Source organism: Chenopodium quinoa, unplaced genomic scaffold, assembly GCF_001683475.1.
Source record: "Chenopodium quinoa cultivar QQ74 unplaced genomic scaffold, ASM168347v1, whole genome shotgun sequence".
NCBI lineage: Eukaryota > Viridiplantae > Streptophyta > Magnoliopsida > Caryophyllales > Amaranthaceae > Chenopodium > Chenopodium quinoa.
This window is the reverse complement of record NW_018743252.1, coordinates 10952059-10958058: the sequence shown is the minus strand read 5'-3', so window position 1 is coordinate 10958058 and position 6000 is coordinate 10952059.

Below are 6000 nucleotides of genomic sequence, written 5' to 3'. Positions count from 1 at the left end.
AAGCAATTAAAGAACTTACTTGGATGCCTCATACCTTTTTCTAATAACAAAATACACACGTTAGTAACTTCAAGGATAATAATAAATCAAAACAATTAAATTAAATAATTGAAATAGAGATTTGGGACCAAACCCTCAAAAATCAAACCTTTCACGTCTAGGGCGAAGGCAACTTCGAATTATGCTAGGTGTGTCTAGATCTTGTGAATACGGAATTTTGTTTGTGAAAAGTTGGTTTAGAAATAGAGAGAGAGAGTGTTTCAATATTTTCTTGATGAGAGTTGGTGATAAGGACGCTATTTATAATGAAAACAGTCCGAATATGATAAAAAAGAATTGGAGTTTGCAAAGGAATAAAACACGCCGCTGTCGCCACAACAGCCCCTGTCGCTAGGCGACAGCCTGACATTCGGCACTGTAGGAGATTTTCCCACACGTTTTCTATTAATAAAATTAAGTTGTAAAAAAGTTCGTACGAGGGGTAAAATTGTAATTTCATTTAAAACACTTCTTTTATTCCAAATAAAACTCATAAAACTTAATTATCAATCCTAATCCCATTAGGATTCAAAAGAACCTTTTAGAAGATTCTAGAAGACTATAATCAATCCTAATTGCATTAGGAATGATAATTCATAATAGGCCCTCCTCTAGATCATTGGGCCGCATATAAAGATCAAAGCGGGCCCAGTTTAATAATTTGGCCATAACTTCCTCATTATTCATCGGAATTGGGCTTATAACATATCGTTGGAAAGCTCTTTTTGAGCCCTATCCAACTACACTATTATTGGACCCTTGTTATGGACCAAACTAAAATGGGTTGGCTATTTTCATAAAGTAAAATAGGTTTTCGAAAACAGAAAGAGAGAATTTTAATAAAAACTACCGCAACACTAGACTTTCCACACTTTCACTTCATTCGATTATGATTCGACGTGAAAGGTATTCATCACCGGGTTTGGTTTTGGGGAGACACAAATGGGTGTCTATAGAAGCCCCCACTTTGATTGAGTTTGGAGAAACGCAAGTTTTGAAAACAAAAGTCAAAGTAGCGATAGGGACGGAGACTGATTCAGAACGTTCTGCGATCCTAAATCACTCTTGTAACACCGATATCTGCAAACTAACGTTAGTTAACCAGATAAGAGGGTTAAGAAACGCGTATCTTGCACCTTTGAGCACACGTCTCTGAAGGTAACCGGTTTGTTGTATTGCTGCTGTGACAACCTTCCACAAGTTAGGGAACGCCATCTTGCTGTTTTGATGTTCACTCGTCTCTGAACAATGGAGCTTTTTTTATATGTCCACGCGTCTCTGAAAAAAGAGCTTTGACGATCTTCCTCAAGCTAGGGGATACCGCTTGAAGACTGCTACGCCTGTAATTGCCTCCAATTTTCGCTGTGATAGTATTCTGCAAGCCGGAGAACACTGTCGAAGATTGCTTCGCCTGAAACGATCTTCTACCGCCTTGTGACCATCTTACGCTAGCCAAGGAACATGATCGAAGATTGCTCCGCCTGAAGCTATCCTTAGTTGTTGCGATAATATTCTGAAGAAAATTACTGAAGATCAACGCCTGTCGATCCTTAATGCTCGCTTGAACTTTTCTGTTGCGATACTTTGGGTAATGACAATCCTCTTTTCTTTGGGAATAGTTTCCAACACAACTCTTATATGATGTTTGACAATCCGATTTAGGGAAAGTTGTCAATGCTTCGTAACAATCCATCCTTGGCAATGTTGCCACGATGAAGCGACAATCCGTATCTCAGAAAATTTGCCAAAATCCAATTTTGAGAAAAGTTGCCAATGCTTCGTAGCAATCTGTCTTAAGAACTTTGCTACGATCGACAATCCACATCTTGGAATATAACTCTTGAAAGCAATCCACCTCGGAAATTTTCCAATGCTATGCGACAATCCTTTTAGGAAAATATTGCCACAATTGACAATCCGCGTCTTGGAACATTTGCAAAAAAGAGTCGATCGACGATCCACTTCGGGAAAATTTTCCACTTACTGAAATGAATGACAATCTACGTTGAGGAACCTTTGCCAAAATTTATGATGAGTAGAGACCTACGACAATCCTTTGGGAAATTTTGCCATAGGGAACTATGTGTATGACAATCCAATTCCGGAAAACTTGCAGAGATGACAATCCGAACTTGGAAAAAATTGCCAAATAGAGAAGGAACACGACAATCCACGTTTGGAAACTTTGCCTGATATGAAAATCCAATCTTTAAAAATTGTTGTTGAAGAAGTTGCGCGACAATCCACTTTTGGAAATATTGTCAGTTGGGAATGAAAATCAAAAAAAAAATTGTCGTATAAGTGCTTGCTTTTGAACCAATGCCTTGGTTCTTGTAATGAGCCAATGCTTAGGCACTGAAGCTAAGTGAGACGATCGTCGTCAGGTCAATCACTTACTGTGATTGTAATCGAGCTGACTACTAATCATGTCAAATTTCTTATAGGGGCTAACGGTCGTACCAAGGAACCCAAACTGCTGCACGAGATCCAAATAATCATTTTGAGAGGCGTCACGTTCCGTCACCACTCCAGCGGCTGCCAGAAATTGTCGTTGCCGCAATTTCTTCTTGTATCCCGGCAAAAGCCTTTGTCGCACGACGTTGCACTCGAGTTTTCCAAATAAAACCCCTTTCTTCCTCATTTTCGCTTTTGCTGCTGCTCTTGTTCGCAATTCGCCACGAAACTTCAAATCGTCCGTTTTTGCACGTCTATCAGCCAAATTCGCTCAAACTTGTTGCAAATCGAAGCTTAGTTCATCTAGTTTGCTGATCTATGTAAGTTTTCTTCAAACTCACTCGAATTTTGCTGAATTTTGACATGTTAACTCACGAATTTTCCAGAAATTCGAAATTTATATTGCTTAATTTGCTTTGTTTGTCGAATTTTATGCCATGAAATTGCTTGATTATGTTTGTATATTGCCTTGGGAGAATTTTGAGACTTGTTTGACTCAATTTGGTGAAGGAATGAACAATTCACCATTGTTGAACCTCTTGAGGTCGTGAGAACAATATGGGTTGTTTTCGTGTTTTTGTTAACTGTTTTTGTCCAATTTGTCACAATAATTATAATAACATTTCAAGAAATTGTTTGATATCTTTAAAAATCATTGTATGCTTGAATTGAGATCGTGCTTTGTTTTAGTACTATGTACTCTTTTTTTACGAACATAGTATCATGCTGCTAGGCGAACCTTAGATACTATAGAGCCTTAATTTTGTCAATTTTGCACAATGTAGTATGGCTAGACAGCAAGGTTCAAGTTCTTGGTCTCGAGACACGCGACGGGAGCACGAGCCCGTGCAAGAGGACGAGGATCCGTCCACTTCTCTCGGTCCCTTCCCTGAGTGGGATGAGAGGACGCTGTTTTTCGCTCCCCAGCACCACATTTCTGAAAGGGTGTGTCGTGGGATTATTAGCGGGAGGATGCGTAGCCACGGTTCGGGCAACGAGTCCATCGGCAAGCTGTACGACAATTATTTTCGTGGCGATGAGGTGTTGCGACGGCTTTAGGAGTCCTGTGGGCTGACTGCCCTATTTCGGGCTACTCAGGCCATGTACTCGTTTGACGCGAGACACCACATGGTTCGTGGTTTAGTAGAGTTCTTTTGTGACACCACCAACACCTGTCACTTTCCTTGGGTGAGATGACTGTCACCCCAGCCAACTTCAGTCTCATCTCGGGACTGGAGTTTCGCTCAACTGCTTTGCCATTCGACAGTACTATTACTGCTTTTTCTCCGATAGTCGAGGAGTTGTTAGGTCCAATCGCTGTTCGGGCCTGTGCAGAGGTGGAGCCAGCAAGACTTAGCTCTCGGTGCATTCGTCGGTCGACTCTGGCGATGGCTTTTGAGGATTATGCGACCACCAAAGAGCAGCGGATGCACATCTTTGTTCTTATCTTGCTGTCAAGGACCTTTTCCCTTGACAAGGGTAGTCGGGTGCTGCTCTACTACCTTCATGCTCTTCGCGATATTCAGGTGATCAGGACTTATGATTTGGCCAACTTGGCCTATGCTGACTTCTTGTGGGGCTTGCGAGATTCCTGTCGCCACATAGCTTTCACAGAAAACATCGTATTCACTAGCTTCTGGAGAGTCGTAGAGGTATACTTTATCTCTTTTCAAAATTTAGCTCTAGATTCTCATTAGCATTCACTGATATTCTTCTGCCTTTGTAGATCTGGTTCTATGAGCACTTTTCGTCGCTTGCGCCGGCGAGACCATCTCCTCGCGCGCTCCCTGTTGACGCCAGCTGGGGAGGTCGCATCAGTGATCGGGCGGCCACTACCTATGTCTGAGATTTGATCCTCTCGGTATGTACTTTGTGAACAGTTATCGTATTTGTATTACCTTTTGATAGAGTTTTATCTTACGGACGTATTTTGCAGGAGCCTGACGTGGTATATCGGCCATGGGCTGGCCTGGTTATTTATGCGCTAGCTGCGTAGTACACCGCTGAGCGTCGCTACTTTTTTGGGACGTATGAGGCGGCAGTGTACCTTGGTGAAAGAGTTGCTATTCAGCACTCTTCGGAGATCTTTGTCGTACCTGCTCCTCCGCCTCGCCACATGTTCCATGACGCGATGCTAATCGACTTGGCAGAGAGGTCGCATGCTGGTACCCCTTGGCGATCTCATGCTAGCTCGGGGCGATGCTACGAGGAGGACTTGCTTCCGTTGTTAGCTCCGGCCCTTGTTTTGTCTGAGAAGGTGGCGATATACCTTTTATCTTTAGTTCTTTAATAGGTAGCCCCTAAGTGGTGTCTAATCACTTAGGTTTGCTTTTTCCAGGCCGAGCCTGCTGAGTTCGTTCCTCCCCGGATGTCCATCAGCTATCAGGGGATGTACGACCCTGTTGAGGAGATGATCCCCCCGGCTCTTGAGGACCAGCGTTTCATAGAGCGATCCATCCCTCGTCACCAGACTCGGGTGAGTTATTTGCTTGCTATTCGTTTATACTTATCTTGTATTGTTATTGATTTTTTTTACAGTTCTCGCGCGAGGTGGTGACAGCGATGGCGAGGTGCATAGACGCCTTCCGGAGTCAGCTGGTGAGGATGAGGAACGTGGCTTCCTGGTCATCGTGACGACGCTGCTCCGGAGGTAGGTTTTTTCCTCTTATTTTGCATTATTTATTTTTCTATTTTCTTTGTATCTGACTTGATTGAACATTGCAAGGACATCCCATTCCTTCACGTACTCGGACGAGATTTGAGGCTAGGAGGAAGCCGTCTAGGTCTGGCTCGAGGAGTCGCCGCACTACTTCTGGTGGCCGGCCGATCTGATGTTTCTCGGATCGAGGCAGTAGAGGGCTCGGGTTCTTCCTCTAAGGGTGCACGAACTGGGCCGATGGGCTAAGGAGGCGCGACATCGGCTGCTCCGGTAAGTGGTGGGACGTACGAGGTCGAATCTTCGTCGTAGCAGCCTCCGCAGCCTCAGCCTTTGTTGATTCATCACCAGGGTAAGCCTGGGTGGACTGGTCCTGAGTTGAGGTTTCCGACTCCTGGCGAGTCTGGAGCTGGTGAGGAGCATACTCCTTGGTTTGCGATGTTCTTCGACATGATGAACATCCCTCATCATCTGCGCCCTCCGGCACCAAAGTTGTTCCTGTGTTTATTTTATTTTGACTTTTGTAGGACTTTGCTGACTGACTCATTTATTAGACATATTTGTATATGCAAACTTTTATCTATTATGACTGCTTTAAATTTTTATTTATTTTTCATTTTTATGTGCATATGTGTGTGCCAAAAAAAATTTGTGGTTAATTTTGCGCAAAAATTTTCGTCATTTTTATTACTAATGGAGGGTATCCGACTTTCTCCCCCGAAAAGAAAAAAGGAAAAATAAATCGGACTTAAAACAAACCTAAATTCAATTAAGCTTGAATAAATCCAAAAAAGGAAGGAAATAAATATATATATATATATATATGGGGTAATTGTATAAAGGGCAAAATC